General features: G+C 46.8%; 1 long non-coding RNA gene across 2 annotated transcripts in view; it reads left to right on the plus strand.

Moving 5' to 3' along the window:
* Nucleotides 1-20,911, plus strand: part of LOC130371329 (uncharacterized) — a 53,540-nt gene that overhangs the window by 31,064 nt on the left and 1,565 nt on the right. The window lies entirely within an intron of this gene.

The raw sequence follows: 20,911 nt of genomic DNA on the forward strand, positions 1-20,911 counted from the left end.
TGATGAACTGAACCTTTTTGTTATTTTGTCTCCCAATCCACAACTCAATCGGCGTTGTAATTCTAAGCATATCGGTCAAAAAACAAACCGTAGGCCACAGATCGTCTATCGTGAATAATTAAAATGAATATTCCAACGGAATTTTGTACACCTTCAACAACAATAACAACAACGATAAGGAGCATGCAGGTATGAATATTTAAATAAATCGGTATGAATATTGCATCAGCTCGGTAGAGAAGCTTAACAACATTCCCAGCTACTGTCTTCCGACGGTTAATCAAGCTCCGACCACAAATAAGGCGAGAAGTGGCCAAGCGGGAAGGACGACTGGGTGGCTAAAGCTTCATGGTGAGCAGTGAGTGAATAAACAAGCAACCCAGTATGCAGGACTCAAACCCTGCCAGTTTAAATGGGTTACCGGACTCACGCGCCCTCCTTCTGTGAATCCCCTTCAGGGTACCAATGTAAATATGCGGACTGCTCCAACGTTTTTTAAAGTAGCTCCTCGTAGATTCCCCGGTGACCTTCAGTCCCCACTCTACGATGCAGATCCTCTGCTTTGAGGCGCCATTAATACCCACAACGGTTGCGATTGTTCTCCAATACTAATCCTCGCTACTCTTGGATCCTCTCTTTAAAAAAAAAAAAGCAGACATTCCTTCTCTAATCCCAGGAGAAGAAAGTGAAAGTCAACAACTGCTCTGTGGGAATTTATAATTTGTTAGCGATGGTTGTGGATTGTGGATACACCCCCTTGTAACTTTGGTGAAAGCGTGGCAGACATATAATCTTTTTATTTAACTAAAAAGGGGCTTTCACATTACGGCCCATGGCTAACTCCTGACTTAGCCCAGGGCTAAACCCCCTCTTAGACCAGGGCTAAGTAGAAAAGCATTCACTACGTTCTTCTTAAGCTGGTTAGTCCGAGGCTTGAAGGCCCTGCCAAGCCCCCAGGAACAGTTCATACTTCCGCAATCCACCAGTGCTCAACGGCCAAGCCTGGTATCACAGCTGTTTAGCGGGCTGTGGACGGGTCCCTCGATTCAAGGGGCCCAGAAGTAGATATCTCCGTTCACTCCAATACAAGTGGGGACCAGGAATGTGTCCCCGCAAAAAATGTCTGGATATCAATCAAAGGCTTATAACTATCTATGTACTAATAAAATGTATTTTCAAAACGCCACCTCAAGCGTTTTATTAGCCGTTTTATGCTATCATTTTCTGCTGGAGAAGGAGGGGTGGGCGGCTGAAAGGAGTCGTAGTGAAACCAATGTTGTTTCGGCCCGGCATCCGAGAGGGCCTAGTGCACGGCTCCGTTAACTTCTCGTGTCCAAGGTTTTTCCTTTCACTTAACACGAATAACGTTGATGGTTTTCAGGCACTGTGGTGACTTTTTATCACTTAAAGTGTTTCAGTGATAAAGGGATTTTTAGACTGCTACAGCTGCTTCTCAATAACTCTCACGTTCCTCTGCTTGCGATCATTGCGATTCACCATTTATTGATCCATTTATTCAAAAGATCCAAAGACATAGAACGAGTGCTTTACGGTATCATTTTATAATATTGTTAATAGTCTAATAAACATTTTAGTTGCGTTGGTATTACCTTTTACATTTGCTTGTTTAGCTATGTATGACAGTGAACAATGTCGGTGTATTACAATTATTTATGTGGGAAGGCTACTCCAACTTCGTTGCTTGTCGATATGTAACCATTTATTTGTATATAAATTGATTGCATTTTTCGTAAATAGTAAGTTGGAAGGATTCTGTTTCTTAAACAATAATATTTAAAATAAATAAAACTATTTTTTCTAGGCCTACATACGTTTACCATGTCGTTGGGGTCATGTTATATGGAGCAATCTTTCATATTTATGAAGTTAACTTATATACTTCAATGGTCGGTAAACAATGCGACTGCGCTCGCTCAGACCTCTCGCTTATGACGCTACAATGCTAGAAACATGGACCTATTATAGAATAGAAAATAGGCTAGAAAACGAGAATATTTCTGCATCCGGTACGTACGGAACTAGGGCGTGGCTAAGCTCCCATGATGCCGAAGCAAGTCTCTCCTTGATGTTGCCCTGCGCCATTGAGTAGTTTTCATAGGAATTAATGGGCGGCCATGTTTTAGTCCGCTGTCCTTTCGTTAATAGGTCCATGGGCCCTGCTCTAATACAAGGTTTCAATGATTTTTCAGGGTTCCAGAAATCCCCACAAAACTGTGATGAAATAGCCGGTATGAATCAGGGCCAGGTGTTGGAGGTTGGAGGCTAGACCTCTAATAGCCAGCCACAGTGTAGTGTAATGTCCCTGCACGATGAGTTAGAATGTTGAAGCCTGGGGCTTGAGAACTAACGTGTGAACACTTAGCCCGACGTGTGACAACATGGGTCGAGTTAGCCCTGTGCTAGCCTAGCATGGGGATCACCTTAGCCTGCAGACCAGCGGTAAACATTGTGGTAGCCCCTTCTGAGGCCCTGTCCCTGTGTGGCCGGGTCAGCCTTCAAGTGAGAGAATTATATTCCGCCGCCTCTCTGCCTTCTCCGCTGAACTCATCCATTACTTACACCCAAATTACCCCCCCCCCCTCCCCTCCCCTTTCTATACTAAGAGGGTCACCAAAGGTTTCCCCACTCGCTCGGCTTTTGCTGCCAAAGCTTAACAAGACGATTACTGGGGTTTATTGTTATTGTATGACATTTCAACCAGTGGCCCCCCTATTAGCATAAATTCACGACCGGATGGGTTAACCTCTTCTAATCGTTCATTGGTCGGGTCATCTTTCACACACGTATTTTGGTTTTATTATTCTCAATAGTTCCTGTGGGAATATCATGTTGGACACAAATGTCAGTTGGTTTGGTGAATAAAAAAAACAAACACCTGTTAGTGTTGTTGACCTCTGAAGGGAGAATTACAGTGCTGTGATTTGGCCGCCGTTTGCAGTCATTATTCTGAGCAGGTGACTCTGCGTGGAGACGGATTTCTTGCCACAACTTTGCATCAGGTTCCCCCTCACCGTGTCACATCTTCTTCCAATATGTTACCTATCTTTATCATGGCCAAACACTTCATATATCTTGAAGAACACGTTTAGCACTGTGTTGTGTTTAACCCTGGTGGAAATCACCCAGAGAACATAGCATGGAAGATCGTCACAGTCCCTCTACTACGGCCTTCTGCTGCCCGCCCGACATGTAGCCATGGTTTTAGGTAAGCTACGGTGACAGTGGCCTCTGAATACAGCCGGCTGACCTTGAGAGACGACACTGCGTATGGCTGCCTGCGTTCACAGCAGATGGCTAGGGGCTCACACATTGCTTCAGACACACCACACACGTTCTGCCTCCCCCATTACCGCCTCCTTCCTTCAGGACACACCCTGCAAGTCACTCCTATTCAAACCCAAGCGTGGCGCCCATATCAAGATTTGTCCCCACCTTCATCGGACAACCTCCATCCATAATGAACTTCTGCGCTTTCTGTCTCACGTTTCAGAAACGCGTTGCAACCGTGCCACCATGCCAACACAGTTCCTAACGGGAAAACACAGAATCGTTGAATGGAATAGTAGCCTCCCACCGCCCAACGAAACTTGTATCTGTGCAAGGCGTCTGGCAAAAGACCCCGAGGAACAGGTGTACAAATGTTGGTGTGTGTTTGTCACTACTCCACACTACGTGTTTGATGTGTTTGACATGTTTTGCGCTGAGGTGTTTCGGGAGCATTTGGCAGCCAACCCCTCGCATGGCCAGAGAGCTATCACAACCGCCGGTTCAGAGAGAGAGAGAGAGAGAGAGAGAGAGAGAGAGAGAGAGAGAGAGAGAGAGAGAGAGAGAGAGAGAGAGAGAGAGAGAGAGAGAGAGAGAGAGAGAGAGAGAGAGAGAGAGAGAGAGAGAGAGAGAGAGAGAGAGAGAGAGAGAGAGAGAGAGAGAGAGAGAGAGAGAGAGAGAGAGAGAGAGAGAGAGAGAGAGTTCCTTGAAGTATTTATACAGTCAGGGCCTCGGATCACACATATTTAGTCTATTAAATATTTACCGCCAAGTGCAGATGAGGAATCCCGAGGACAGTCGGGGGGTGCTGCGCCGTCAGGGGCACGGAATGCTAACGTGCTAGCTTCCCCGCGGGCAGTCGGTGAGATGGAGGTCAATTGTGTCAGGCTCTTCAGGGCGGACCTCGACCTGCTGCAGCAAAGTTTATATAACACTGTGCGTCATTTATTTCCTGAGCGTGTTTGCGCATTTATTGCAACCAAAGTGTGTAGCGGAGTGGGGCATCACACAGAGCTAGCTGAAAATGTTTCACTTGTTTTGCTTTTGGCTTTTCTTTTCTGCATTTTTCGCTCTAAGTTCCACCCGGAACCGAATAAAATATCCCCAGAGCCCCCATCTTTAGTCGTGACATAATTTGGTTCATACATTTTCCACACCAAAGCTAGATTCATTTCAAAACAGCTGGGAATTCAAATATTTAGAAACTTCATGAATGTAAGATGAGGGGGTAGGTGATCTCAGCAGGGGGCTGGGAACCAGGGGAGTCCCTCCTGGGGGGTCTGGGGGAGACGTGATGCTGCTGGAGGTCGGGGCGAGGCAGGTTCCAACGTGTTCAAAGCTTCATGAATCTAGGCAGCAAACATGATTGGTTGTTGGAGGCCTTGAATACCTCTGATTGGCTGTGTGAGATGAGGAAGGGCCATTTAGGAATGCTTTGAAGACAGACAGAAATGGCATGCAGAGGGTAGCTCATATTTATCATGAGGAGGTTTTGAGGAGGTTCAAAGCAGTAATTAGTCGAGGATGGCAAAACCTAGCTAATTTACTATTTAGTGTTTAGAGTTAAAATGGTAGAAAAGTTAAGCTTGACCGCGCTTATTGTTTTTTTTTTATTTGCATATTCTGTTGAATAGGGGAATGTTGTGACTGTAGACATTTGCTATTAAAGTGAAAAAGTAGCAATTTTCACTTCATTGTATGCTGCCGCAGTCAGGTAACAGCATCACGCTGCAAAGCACCGCTAATTGGCGCATCTTCACTGAATTAAATGATGCATACAAGTATGTTTTTAGTTTTGTTTTGTAATCCATCCTAAATCCATTCCAATAAGCACATCTAATGGAAGAAAGTAAATGACTACAAGCAGAACATTAAGCATTCCAACTGTTGTTTTAGTTGAATTGCTATAAGCCATCCATTAAAGCAATGGTTTGGTTACCAATGATAGCATTTATCTGTATATCCTGTCTAAAGTCTGATGGAGGCTGTTCAGTTTTGGATATTGCCCTTAAAAAGGCAAATAAAGCACAAAAATGCAGGAAAGAAAGAAATAGATTAAAAGTGTTGTAGGTGAGATTTATGAGCTATAATTCGAGTGTAATTTGTTATAAATGCCAAAGCCATCCGTCAGCTATTACTGAGTGAAATGCGCTGTGAGCATATCTGTTCTGGTCGACTGCGCGCCTGCCCCTGTACGAGACGATTTAGATTTTAGACCGCTCCAAGCTCTCATTATGGGTTTGGGGACTCCATCTTACCTGTCAATCAAAGGTGCTTGAATGCAAAACTTCTCAAAGGTTGAGAAACATAGGGAGGGAGGGAGCGGTGAGGGAGTAGACGTTTTTGTTTTCAAAATCTCCGGCTCTTTTCTGCTCTTTACATCTCTCAAATGATTCCTACAGCAGCTCCAAAGCGTTCAAATGGGACCTTTGGTTCACCAGACATCCAGCTAAAATATCTAAACTATGTGTTTTAAAAAGCTGTGTGTGGGAGACGCGCGGCCCCTCATAAATAAAACACTTTAGGTTTATATAATGGCTTTTCCCCTCCGTCTCTCCCCTTGTTATATTAGGCCCAGGTCAGGCAGCGATAACATGGGCCGATGATTAACATTGAAACTCCTGTCAGAGCAGACACTGTTCTTAAACGTGCTTCAGGAGTCAAACGTTTGGCTCCTTTGATCCCGTGACTTGACTCATTATAGAGAAGACTGCCAGTCCCCACGACAGAGCCGAGTTTGAAATGTGTGAGTATGTGTGTATATTGTTTGAATATATATGTGTGTGTGTGTGTGTGTGTGTGTGTGTGTGTGCTATAGCCTGGAGCGATTTAAAGGGCTTCAGGGCATGCCCGCTGAGAACCCCCCCCCTCCCATAGGACATGTGTGAGGCATACGTTGGACGTGGCCGAGACTTCTTCAACCACCTCCAGAGTGCAGACGTCACAGGCAGAGCGAACAGTGCACATCCGCCTAATCGCTTTATTCTTTCTTTGTGAGCGCCTGGCTCATCTTTAATTCCCTTATTGCCCTTGAGACGCCAGCATGAAATATTGATTAGGTTATTCTGCATATAGATCCGTGCATCAATAGGAAATCACTCACATGCGTCTTGCAATTACGATGGACAGATCAGGCGGCTGTAGATGGAATACTGTGATGTTTCAATCTTCATCTGCGTCTTAAACTAAAACTGCTAACGTGTGACTGTACATGGCTACTGTACGTCTGCCAAGCCTGCCAGCTGTGTGAGGTGATTAATCGTTTCTCTATGGAGGAACGATTCCACCAGCGGTGGAAGAACACCACTCTGGAACCGCAGAGCAGGACTTGACCCTCGACTATCACTACAGACCCATGTAGTCCTCCTAATTATTCCACTAATACGATGATCGAATATGATTGCGCTCGGTGATAAATGTCAAGCATTGCAATGTTTCATTAGTCCTTTGAAGTCCTCCGCCATATTAAATTAAACCGGCATCAGATAGCAAGTCTCTGCAGCCAGCGATGGCTTGCGATAAACCAAAATGAAACTCCCACACGCACGCGCACTCACACACACACTCACACACACACACAGCCACCCCCTCTCTAATCGGATCGCTAGAGAGTTTGACTGTGGATTCTCAGATGAAGATCTCCCTAACGCCCAAAATGAACCATTCAGTAAAGCAGATAATCCTGTCGCACGCTGAAGTCGGAGATCAAGGCACACACCCGTTGGCAAGGCGCCAGCCCGCGTTGGATGTGCATCATCGTAGCCTAAGCCTGCAGTACCGTCCTCGTAGGTCCCACATTAGCCATTGTGTATCTTTGTGGGGTCTGTGTGTTTCTGTAAAGCAGTCTTACACCTCAGCCTCGTGTTCTCTCTGACGTTGAGCCAAAGCTGAGCACCTACGTTCCCGGGTTTTGTGTGTGTGTTTGTGTATATGTGGAAAAATTTGTGTGTGTGTGTGTCTGTGTGTGCATGCGTGGGCTCATGCGTGGGCTCATGCGTGAGTGTGTGCGTACGTGTGTGTGCGTGCGCGTGTGTGCGTGCGTGCTTGCGGGTGTGTGTGTGTGTGTGTGTGTGGGGGTGTGAGCGTATGTGTGTGTGTGAGTGTGTGCAGGTGTGTATGTGTTTGTGTAATACCACCATAGACTGGAAGTCCATTCAGGGTGAATCTGGGACAGCCTCCAACAACACTAAACAGGCCTAAGCAGCCACCCGGAAAAAGAGAACCAAAGAAACAGAATTGCGTAAATGAATGTCTTTTGTTCGTCGGTGTCGACGCAGGAGGCTACTTGGATGTATGTGGCGTAACTGGGACACTCACCCCAGATGACTTACTATATTGATGTCTGTCATGAATAAGACCTGGAACAGAAAGCTTCAAATTCATGTTGGAGATAATTGTGGAGCAAAGAAAAGAGTGTCTTCTATTCAAGACGGCTGACCTTGGAACAGACAGGAGTGTCGCCGTCTCAGTCTCTCTCTCTCTCTCTCTCTCTCTCTCTCTCTCTCTCTCTCTCTCTCTCTCTCTCTCTCTCTCTCTCTCTCTCTCTCTCTCTCTCTCTCTCTCTCTCTCTCTCTCTCTCTCTCTCTCTCTCTCTCTCTCTCTCTCTCTCTCTCTCTGTGTGAGGGATTTGCTGTTTCTTTCAGACACTTGCTTTGCATATTTCAGGGAGGGAGATGTACCCCTGAATGGGCCTTGTGTTCGCATCTTGCCCGTTGAGGTTGGTGAGTGGGAAAGAGAAGTCACAGATATCTTAATTCCTGGCACAATCCTCACAAATCACACCCACTGAGTTGAGTCATTTCAGATGGCTTCTGTGATCGCTGGATGTCTTTGAAGCAATGTAATTAAAATGCCCCAGATATATCCTTGAGAAGCATACTTGTCTAGTTTGTGTACAAGTTATTTGTTAGAAAATGTTCAGAGTATCTAGTAATGGTTTGTGTTAAAGTTATTCTAGTTAAATGCAAGCTAAAAAGTAAAAAGTTTAGAAATTATATGATGCATTTGGTCCAGTGCATTGTTAGTTTATGTGGGAGGGGCCGGAAGTATCTCTTAAACAACGGCAGCCAATCAGAGATGAAGGGCCACGGTTGTTGGGTGGAGCTTGGATACAACTTTGTTTAGGTCATATCGATGCAAAAACTATTTTGTTCCTGCTCCTCTGCCTAGCGGCATCACAAGTTATAAATCTATAAAAACACAATTTCATTTCAACAATAAAATCGAAATAGAATAGTAGCCATGCGGCCCCGTAGCCAGATGCTACCGCTTGCCAGACGGTAGCAGCTGAACCAGTTTGTGGTTGCGGTAGTGGTCCCTGATCATCCAGATAGCAGATAGAACATGTGGCTCAGGAGGTAGAGCAGCTTGGTTGGTAACTGGAAGATTGCTAGTTTGATCCATGGCTCCTGAATCAAAGGAGTGTCGAGGTGTCGAGGTGTCCCTGAGCAAGACGCCTCACCCTGACTGCTCCTGACTAGTTGGCTTTCGCCTTGCATGATTGACACCGCCGTCTGTGTGTGAATATGTGCATGAACGGGTGAATGTGAAGCAACATTTTCAAGCATTTGAGTGGCCACTGGTTAGAAAAGCTCTGCATCAATGCAGTCCATTTACGTGCTTTCTTGACACACCGTCCATTGTACATGTCCCGCATGGAGGGAAGCTCGCGGCACTGATGCGCCGGGCTGACCGCACCATCCTTCTGCAGTGCTTTGTGGTTGAGGGAAGAGCAGTTCCCATGCAAGGCGGTGAGGCATCCTGTCAGAAAGCTCCCTGTAGTGCTCTAGTAGACGGCCCTTAGGGTCTTTGGAACCTATACTGAACTACAGCCGCCCGAGCTGGAGGAGGCCTTGTTGCGCCTGTTTCGCCACATGGCCGGGGCGGTTCGTCCCATCAGGTGAGCTCCTCAGTGAGGTGGACCCCAAGGAGCTTGAAGCTGCTGACGTTCTCCCCAGCAGACCCGCTGATGGCGACGGGGTCTAACCTCACTCCTCTCTCCCTGTACTCCTGGGTCTTGTGGACGTTGAGAGGGAGGTGGTTCTCCTGGTGGCGCTGAGGTTGTGAACCTCTCTCCTGCAGGCCGCCCCGTCGCTCAGGATCAGGCCTCTCGCTGTGGTGTCATTGGTGAACTGAATCACCAAGTTAAAGCTGTGCGTGGCCACGTAGTGGTGGGTGTACACAAAGTAGAGGAGGGGGCTCAGTACATAGCCCTGAGGGACTCCTGGTTTGAGGGTCACGGTGGCCCCATCCTCACCAGCTTGCTGGAGGAAATATCAAAAAACTGCTTAAAAGAACTGCTTTAAAAATAATTAATGTACAGTAGAATTTTATTCTGTTATATACAATTGTATTTTCATTATTATCGGTAAATAGGTATATCCTATGTCAGCATTGTTGCAGTAACACTAATACGGTTTCAATAGTACTTCAAATAATGGCTGTCATTGTTCAAAGTCGATACTAGCCATCTGTCGCAAATGCATTGAAACCGACTGGATCCTACATATATGATGGCACTCGATTGCATAAGGCCCAAAGATGAGCCGATGGTGTGTGTAAACACAGGCCGTGAGATATGGCAGAGCCACATGCATTTTTATGAATGTAACGCATGGGTGCCTCAGGAAATTGAACTATTGGATGGTGATGTACGCTCAGATTGAAATATAAAGGGCTCCCTCTCCAATCTCTATTTATTTATGAGTCACGGTGTCCACAAAAGGAAATTCAAATGGCAGGTCCATAAGGGGGTTCCTGTAGTTTATATAATATAGTAGGAAATATCCGTGGGAAGACGTCTCTTAAAACGGTGATCTCCGCCTAGTATTTGTGGTGTGTTTGAAGCAGTACCCAGAGTCCAGCCAGCAGTGGGTTATTCCGGAAGGTCTGTTTCTCCACCGTGACGCCACGACACACGCTATCCTCCTCGCCGATGGGCACACGCCGTGGTCCTCGCCATCCGCCCGTTCGTCCATCCATCACCCGTCCATCCACAGATCGCCCTTCCATCTTCCTGTATGTCCATGTGTTGACGTATCCGCCCAATCGGATCATCCTCCATCATCCCGTCATCCGTCCGCACAGCCACCGAGCCATCCATCATCCTTCTTCCATCTGTACGTCATCCTTTTTCCATCCGTACGTCATCCATTCGTTCAGTATTTCCATCCATCCATCCTGTATCCATTCATGATCCGACCTCCAAACAACCAGCAACCACCAATTCAGCCCCTCATCATCACCGATCCTCCCAATCCTCATCCAACGTCATCCAATGGTTTGTCCATTCATCCACCCATGCTGCATCGCATCAGTCAGCCCTCCATCCATCCATCCATCCATCCATCTGTCCAGCCAAACCCACATCATCCATCCATCCATAAAAGTCTTTCCACCCATCCGTCAGCGTTCCATTCATGCTTTATCCTTCCCTCCGTACCCCTGGCCCTTCCATCCCCTGCTATAACCCCGCAGTATTCACACAGCAGCTCTGCAGTGTTACCATAATGCTAATGGGGAGCAGCGCCCAGCCGGCTACAGATGCAGATCAGGCTATTATTCATCAGCCCCGACGTCATCGCATCTCCAGAGGCCAGTGACTAACGCTCACTAGACCATGGCCCGACCACCAATGTGTAGATCCGAAATTGGGATATAACATATTCAGTTATCTCCCTGGGCCTCGCTCTGTGTGGGAAAGGGAGGGATCATGAAAGGTGAATGTGTAATGCGAGAGCATAAACAGATGGCTATATAAACACATCATGAACCGAGGGGGGGAAAGGAGGACAGCAGATTACTGTTCCATGATGGGATAATGGAAACACAAAGGAAACGGAGTGTGTGTGTGCGTGTGTGCGTGTGTTTGTGTGTGTGTGTGTGTGTGTGTGTGCTTGTGTGTGTGCGCCACGTACTGTTTGTGTGCCGGTGCTTGTGCGCTGCGTCTGTTTTGTGTGACTGCTCTCAGACTAGAATGGTTGATGAAAAGGAGCGGTATCTCATTAAGTCGCTCCTTCCCGTAATGTATTTCCGTTCGGTGTACCTTTCTCCGGTCTGAACCTGCGCCAGACACACAGCTCCACTGGCTGTCGGGCAGCACTGGACCTCCCCGCTCATAACAGCGGCTGGTGAAGATTTAAGCAGGGAGCTGCCGCAGTCATCCCCGTCAGCCTAACTAGGTCAATAAGCAACATAAATGCCAATCCTCATCTTCACTGCAAACTCTGACTCAGAAATTCAACGCTGGCTGTCGTTCACAGACGACCCCCAAACCAGCTCTGAGGGGATGGGTTACTTTTCGTAATGTCTGTCCTGAAGAGATGGGGGGGGGGGGGTCAAATACACATAATTCTTATTGTTGATGTGTTGCCTCTTTCAATGACCTACATTTGGACTGATGACTTGAGGAGTATAGACCCGTTTGGGTGTTTGAAGAGACGTATTATGCGTTTTATGTTTCAGTGGAACTGTCTTGTCTGTTGTCAGGGACCGGTTGCCTCTCGCGAGGTGAGGGCCCCCTACTTGGGATGAGCCAGGTTTTTCTCCTGCCAAGGGCAGAACATGCATCATTCTTTATGGTGTCGTTGTTGTTTATTGTTATTGACCTGCGCATATGGAATCATAGATATAGTTAAGTGCATTATCGGGCGATAGAGATGGTAAATGGGGATTTTGTGTTTACTGTGTGACTGCAACACTTTACTTTGTGTATTTGGATTGTCGATATTCGGGCATAATGCAGCCGTTATAAATCAACAGGTGCTTAACTTCGTATTTTTTTAGGATGGAATGCCTTCCTTTAAATGACCGCAGGGTTGTGTCTCCCCCAAAACTCGATACAATCCATAACAAACGCAGCCCGGAAAAGTTGGTCCAGTCTGTTTTACCCCCTCTCTTGAAACCTTTAAGAAGAAAAAAGAAAAGGAATAATTGCCTGCTCTTTCACTGGGCATCCGTCCAGTAGTACAGCAGATGGAGCAATGAATTAAAATTTAAAGAGGCTTCACTACAACAAAAAGAACCTTGAAGACGTGTGGTGGCACTCTACGCGTTTGTCCGTTCCAACTTTCTCATTCAGCTGAAGAAGCTGTAATCCTGAATTAATATTTCCCTTTGGTTAATTTGCATATAAAGCAAATTCAAAGCGGAGCGAAACAGCGCAATCTCAGGCCACTATATACTACATTGACTTCCAATCTAGTGTAAAAATGCATGGGAAAATCAGTAAATGGGCTGGGAATGGATAGTTTCAAGGCTATACCATTATTTCCCCTGTTACGTTTTGCTTTAACACGGCCTGTAAAGTATGGATCATTTGGTTCATACATATAAACGATGTGTTTATGGCATATATGTTTTTGCATGATGCTATGTATTTTTATCGTTGAATAAAATGAAAGGCCTATGTAAAACTGTCAGTGGAAAAAAGTACACATGCATAGCTAAAGGACGTTAGCAAAGCAGTGTGACGGTAGCATAGCGGTATACCATTAAGATTGCATTGAGCGAGAATCCCCAGCCACTTCAAAGTGCAGACTGCAGAGACGACTCCAGTCTTTCAAGTACATGAGTACGTTGGTGGAAACACACCGCCTGTATCTGATGCCTTAGATGACGACAGCTGTCTGTCTGGGACTTCTGGTCCTGTCAGCCATTATTAATAAAACTGCATTTGTTCAGCTGAAGAGCCGAGCCAGGTTCATGATTGGGGGGATCGAGAGAAACATACCTGCACAACCTTTGTATTTGTTGGTTTTTTGGGGATTAGCACTCCTGGTTTTTATAGAGAGGAAAAGTTCTAACTGTGTGGGATGAATTACGCACATATACGCTTATTTCCCTTTCTCTTTGCACTGAGTCATTGGCTAATTAACACATTGAAAAGCAGCCGCTGATTTAAGGCCTACACAGAACAACAAGAGCAACAGCCTGCGTAGAGTCAGCGCTAGCGCTATTTCACTAACTGTGGCAAAACAAAAGTCAAACAAAGTCTTCAAAATAAATCTGGCTAATTGGAAAAGATACTAAGAAATGCTTTACCTGTTTTAAAGCATTTCAGCCTCTCGGTTGTTATGGTGGCGTACGTGTGTGTGTGTGTGTGTGTGTGTGTGTGTGTGTGTGTGTGTGTGTGTGTGTGTGTGTGTGTGTGTGTGTGTGTGTGTGTGTGTGTGTGTGTGTGTGTGTGTGTGTGTGTGTGTGTGTGTGTGTGTGTGTGTGTGTGTGTGAAATTGATTAGTGCACAAATTGATTGTATTTAGAGTGGCTAAGCCCATCAATCTTGTAGATTCAAGAGCAAAACCTCAAAAGATCTTTGTTCAATGGATGCTCGACTCCATTATGACCACAGATTTTTTTTTTAGCTAGCATACGTTTATCTTAAGCACGCTGACGTGGCGCTAGCTGCATATTACTGTCCCCAGCTCATCAATAGGTTTCTTCAGCAGAGTCTTCTGCTAGGACCTGGTCTGGTGGTGGGTGATGAGCGCGACCTGTCATTGAAACCCACAAGGGGTCAGCAGCACTTAACAACTACCAGCCATTTGAGGACTTCATTAATTGCACACTTAAAACATGCAGTAAATGATTTTCGAGTGTATTGGCTGCAGCCTTGAAGGAAAGTGGACAAAGCCATTGATTCAACTTAGAGGATTCCAAACCATGCGATCACTGTCTGTTTCCTGTTTTTTACGGCACACGGGTCACTGTGGTATATTTTCACACTTTGATGCTCTGACACACAATTAAATGCTACGCTAGCTTTTACATATTCATTAGCTTGGGCCGCTGGCCTTATTAGCATCAATGCTAGAGTTTCTCCTTCTGCCGCTAAAACAAAGTGAAACATAGAGCGTATTTTCTCAGAGTTGTACTTAATTCTGCTGCAGAAGTTCTGTCTGAGGGCCTGTGTCTTATTAGACCACTTTAGCCTTGTGTAATTATAGAGAAATGGTTTGATAAAAGTGGCATACTGCACCAGACAGACAATCTGTGGTTTTACTGGCTGTCTTCCTCGCTATAGACAGCTTAACCGAAACCTTGCTCAAACACTTATAAAACGTGTAGACCAGTGGTGGGCAATCATTCTCTATTCGGGATCACATGAGAAATTCCAAATGCCTTTGAGGGCAGAGGAAATTCTGTCACCAATAGTTTGGATCATAGAAAATATATTGCTGTAACTCATTTGTAATTAAGGAACTACAAATGTTATGTGATTAAAATCATTATATTTAATTCACAATTACACAATACATTGCACAATACAAATATAGTTTCTCCAGACTAAGGGCACTTTGCAGGTATATTTATTAAGTTAACTAATAGATCCAATAGAGTCATAAAAATCTAGACTCAATCCAGTAAACTCAAAGCCTTTATCGATATCTCGCTATTGGAAAATTACTGGTGAACTCTGCCTTGTTAGTGTGCTTAGCATTGTCTGGAGAAGCAGGAAGGGCAGAGTAATTTCTGCTTCCCCACACATTACATTTAGATTAGTCTGAATCCCGGAATCCTTCACTAGGTGTCTGTTCAGCCGGCAACCGGGTTTATGGGGAACTCTGATATAGCACATCTGCAAAAATCGGTATTCGATATGAAGTTGGGCTCGCACCATAAGTGGAGGAGGAGGAGCACTGAGGTCTTACTCAATACACATGTACAATATTTCATGGAGGCAACTGCTATTGTATTTTACAAGTGAATCCAAAATGATCTAATAATGAATTTTGTTTTATTTAAGAATTATATATTTAATGGTTGAAAATGTGAAAATGTGCGTCAACGTTTCCGGGGTCGAGAAGCTACATAACGGCCTGGTGGGCGAGCTAGCCAACCAGGAAGCCATTAAGGCCCAGCAGACCCCCCTCTCCTAACAGAACCCTCTCACTACCAGACCAAAGACCCCTCTCACTACCAGACCACAGACCCCTCTCACTACCAGACCACAGACCCCTCTCACTACCAGACCCCTCTCACTACCAGACCCCTCTCACTACCAGACCCCTCTCACTACCAGACCACAGACCCCTCTCACTACCAGACCCCTCTCACTACCAGACCACAGACCCCTCTCACTACCAGACCACAGACCCCTCTCACTACCAGACCACAGACCCCTCTCACTACCAGACCACAGACCCTCTCACTACCAGACCACAGACCCTCTCACTACCAGACCACAGACCCTCTCACTACCAGACCACAGACCCTCTCACTACCAGACCCCTCTCACTACCAGACCCCTCTCACTACCAGACCACAGACCCCTCTCACCACAGACCCCTCTCACTACCAGACCCCTCTCACTACCAGACCACAGACCCCTCTCACTACCAGACTACAGACCCCTCTCACTACCAGACCACAGACCCTCTCACTACCAGACCACAGACCCCTCTCACTACCAGACCACAGACCCCTCTCACTACCAGACCACAGACCCCTCTCACTACCAGACCACAGACCCTCTCACTACCAGACCACAGACCCCTCTCACTACCAGACCCCTCTCACTACCAGACCACAGACCCCTCTCACTACCAGACCACAGACCCTCTCACTACCAGACCCCTCTCACTACCAGACTACAGACCCCTCTCACTACCAGACCACAGACCCCTCTCACTACCAGACCACAGACCCTCTCACTACCAGACCCCTCTCACTACCAGACCACAGACCCCTCTCACTAACAGACCACAGACCCCTCTCACTACCAGACTACAGACCCCTCTCACTACCAGACCACAGACCCCTCTCACTACCAGACTACAGACCCCTCTCACTACCAGACTACAGACCCCTCTCACTACCAGACCACAGACCCCTCTCACTACCAGACTACAGACCCCTCTCACTACCAGACTACAGACCCCTCTCACTACCAGACCACAGACCCCTCTCACTACCAGACCCCTCTCACTACCAGACCCCTCTCACTACCAGACCACAGACCCCTCTCACTACCAGACTACAGACCCCTCTCACTACCAGACCCCTCTCACTACCAGACCCCTCTCACTACCAGACTACAGACCCTCTCACTACCAGACCACAGACCCCTCTCACTACCAGACCACAGACCCCTCTCACTACCAGACTACAGACCCCTCTCACTACCAGACCACAGACCCCTCTCACTACCAGACCACAGACCCCTCTCACTACCAGACCACAGACCCCTCTCACTACCAGACCACAGACCCTCTCACTACCAGACCACAGACCCCTCTCACTACCAGACCCCTCTCACTACCAGACCACAGACCCCTCTCACTACCAGACCACAGACCCTCTCACTACCAGACCCCTCTCACTACCAGACTACAGACCCCTCTCACTACCAGACCACAGACCCCTCTCACTACCAGACCACAGACCCTCTCACTACCAGACCCCTCTCACTACCAGACCACAGACCCCTCTCACTAACAGACCACAGACCCCTCTCACTACCAGACTACAGACCCCTCTCACTACCAGACCACAGACCCCTCTCACTACCAGACTACAGACCCCTCTCACTACCAGACTACAGACCCCTCTCACTACCAGACCACAGACCCCTCTCACTACCAGACTACAGACCCCTCTCACTACCAGACTACAGACCCCTCTCACTACCAGACCACAGACCCCTCTCACTACCAGACCCCTCTCACTACCAGACCCCTCTCACTACCAGACCACAGACCCCTCTCACTACCAGACTACAGACCCCTCTCACTACCAGACCCCTCTCACTACCAGACTACAGACCCTCTCACTACCAGACCACAGACCCCTCTCACTACCAGACCACAGACCCCTCTCACTACCAGACTACAGACCCCTCTCACTACCAGACCCCTCTCACTACCAGACCCCTCTCACTACCAGACCACAGACCCCTCTCACTACCAGACTACAGACCCCTCTCACTACCAGACTACAGACCCCTCTCACTACCAGACCACAGACCCCTCTCACTACCAGACCCCTCTCACTACCAGACCCCTCTCACTACCAGACCACAGACCCCTCTCACTACCAGACCACAGACCCCTCTCACTACCAGACCCCTCTCACTACCAGACCCCTCTCACTACCAGACCACAGACCCCTCTCACTAACAGACCACAGATCCCTCTCACGACGTAAATGACTTAGGAAAAGCAAGCCAACAAATGTATAACAAATATAGTAAAATAAACAACAGAAGCGGTAAGAAACGGGACTGTCATTACTTTTTATTATAAATAGACATTACATTTTTAGTGTACAGTTGAGTAGTAATCAGCTGGGCTTCCATCCGTTTCGGTGATAAAGCCTGGATTTAATTTGGAGTGCAGGAGGCCATTGTGTCCTATGCTATACCAGCCACAATGCATCGCCTCAAACTGTCAGCAGCGTTCTGTGTGCTCGTGACCTTGCAAGTTCATTCTTCCAGGAATGACTAGCAAGAATGTTCTCCCCAAGAGCACAAGTCCTTTCTTTGCATTCTTGGTATTGAAGAAGGCCCAGTGTATGTTGATGCTTATCGTTCTTAGTAAACATTGTTTTCTTCTTACTATCGTTATTTGACAATGCTACGACACCACAAATGATTGTTGCCAATTTATGATTTTCTTCTTCTGCTCGTCTTTGAAGATATTTCCAGAGCCCTTCCAAAATGTTGCAGTTGAGGCTTTTAGGGGGTCTCAAGTGTAATTCTCCTCTCCGTAATACGCACAATGCAACGGCAGCCATTGTTGTTGGTGTTCGGACTCAAAGTCAGTCGAAGAAGCTGCGTTTTGGTTCCAACCGATCTGGAACATCGAGGTGCTCAAGCATTGTGTGTTCCCCCCACCTCCCATAAAATAAGAACTTGAAGCCTAAACTGCATTTTGCCTTCTCCTTATCTTTGGATTTATTGAAATGTAGCCAAGCCTTTGAACGCTTTGAAAGTTCAGCGTCCTATCAATCAATCTAAAAATAAGAAATGACCCAAACGAGGGCGTTAGGCAATTACGTTTTTTGTTTAGTTGAACAGTGATTGGAATGAAATTACACTTTATTAGTCAATCGATGTGTTTGTGCAGCAGATTTTTGATTGAAATGAAATGCCTCTCGTTTCTCGAAATATAACGTTAGATTATAGGATATATATCTATATATATATAGATATATATATATATATATCTATATATATATACTGCTTTGAGAAATTTGGAAACAGATCCTTATAGAACCGGGACTCAATCCCCATCCCTGGTATAGAAGTGCTTCCCTTTTCCACTTCAGACAGGTTTTTGTATTTTTTGCAGTGTTTTGTCTGAAAGTGGCGCTTGAGGTTGAAATCCTTCCATACAGCGACATGTTCATTACAAACGTAACACCCAACTTTACCGGCGACCTCTGTAAAAAAAAACACGTCGTCCATATTCGGATGACCACCCCACACTTGTAATTTTAGCTGGCTAACCTGCTCCAACGATTTGGCCTTGATGATGCATTCCCTCAAGCTGAATGACACTTGCCATACCAACACATCTATAGTAGGGGCTCCCGCATGCACAAGCAGTTTTTTCAGATAAAAGCGCTTTCGGCGTGTTCTTTGGATAGTTCACTGCTTACATCGGTAAAAAAAGTTATTTTGTTTATTTAAAAACCTGCGGGCCACTCAGAACCGACCAGTGGGCCGCATGATGCTCAGGTCTGGCATACACTCTCATCTCCACAGCCAATAGACTTCTCCCTCTAGTGTTGAGTACATATACGACTATGCTTTAGGGCGGTAGTAAAGCCTCTGCATTATACATGTGTCAAAGTGAAATCGACTGCTGTCGAATCCCGCGGTGAAGCAAATATTAAACTCGTTAAACAGAGAGAGGTGTGGGAATTTCTCTTTTTAATTCCCCTTCCCAGAGGTGATTATGCTGTGACTAGTAGCCGAGGTGAGCACAGATTTGCAGGAAGGATGTGATGTGGACTCCACTGCCAAGTCATTGTGGAGGTGGGAAGCTGTGCATTCACTGGATTCACTACATCCACGTCCTTCCATCCACCTAACTCACTGTATCTCTACCTAACTGCCTACTATCCAACTATCTGCCTACTGTCCAACTAGCTAACTACCTGTCTTTCTCTCCTAACATCTGCATGTCCGTCAATCATCAATTCATCCATCCAACAATCGACATATCCACCCATCTTCCCACCAGCTCTCTGTCCATGCATCCCAGTTGTCCATCCGTCTACCGATCCTTCCATCAAACCATATATCTGCAGCAGATTCCTCTACGGTTCAGCTTAGGAAATCCTCTATAACCCTCAATACGTCCAGAACTCCACTGCCCGTGTGTTCACCTGCAGCCGCCCAAGAGACCTCATCACTACTGTTCCAAACCCTCACTGGCTCCGGGTTAAACCCAGGAGGCCCTTCAGAGGACCGCACCGCCTACACATTCATAAATAACCCGGCCCCTCCCCACCCCTCCCCACCACGACCCAACCCGACGTCTTCGGTTAGTGGACCCACCCACACTAAAACCCATCAGGACCGGGCTCCGGACCTGGGGCGGGGTAGAGGGTTTAACTACCTAATGGTCTTTTATTCCTACAAGTCCCCCTTTAATGGTTTTACCCTGTGGGTTTTCTGTGAAGTGCCTTTGAGTACCTAGAAACCCCTTTCAAAATTGAATGCATTACTAACATTATTATCTACCGATTCACCCTTCCCATCTTTCCATCCATCCATCCATCAAAACATCTGTCTACCTTTCCATCCATCCCATAATCTATCCATCCCTCCCCCCTTCCCTCCCGACCTCTTCCAGACGTGCTGCTCTCTGAGTCCCGGTGGTGCTGACATGTGGAGGAGAAGCAGCAGTTTCACGACATGCCTCCTCCGCTGGTCCTTAGGTGGTGCAATAGCCCCGGCTCATCTCCACCCATATCTTACCATGCTCCCCTTCCTCCTCCTCAACCTCCTCCTCCCTGCACCTCCTCCTCCCCACTCTCCTCCTCAGCCCTCCACTTTCCTCTAGACCTCCTCCTAAGCCCTCCTCCTCCTTCTCCTCCTCCTCCTTCTCCTCCACCTAAGCCCTCCTCCTCCTTCTCCTCCTCCTCACCTCTCCTCCTCACCTCTCCTCTCCTCCTTCTCCCTAGCCCGTCACATCCATCCATAACTCTGTTATCAAACAAGTGAGCAGTTCTTCCTCGGTCTGGAACTCTATTTAGAAATAAGAACCCTGGTTCAGGGACATCGTGGATACAAGATATGGTCGGTTTTATTACTCTTAAAAAGACAAAAGTTCTTTATTCTCACTTGCTTTTGCTATCACATCTTGATGATAACGTGATGAGGACGGTGGAAAACTATTGCTCTGTTGGTTAGAGTGAGGTTCTCCACCTCTCTGCCTGGTGTCTGGGTGGGGTCTGAAGAGACAGACCCGGCTGATGGCGTGGGCTGGTTCCCTAGATCCGGCTTCCAGGTAACCGTTGGTTAACGGCAGTATAGAGAGAGAGATGGATGCTCCTTTTCTTTAGACGACGCGTGTGTCCATATTTCATTTCACGAGGTCATTGCCTACCGGGCATCCTCAAGGCCTGGGATTCTCTTTACCGGTGAAATCAATTCTAATTGATTTTGCATCAGTACGAT

Source organism: Gadus chalcogrammus, chromosome 18 (assembly GCF_026213295.1).
Source record: "Gadus chalcogrammus isolate NIFS_2021 chromosome 18, NIFS_Gcha_1.0, whole genome shotgun sequence".
NCBI classification, from domain to species: domain Eukaryota; kingdom Metazoa; phylum Chordata; class Actinopteri; order Gadiformes; family Gadidae; genus Gadus; species Gadus chalcogrammus.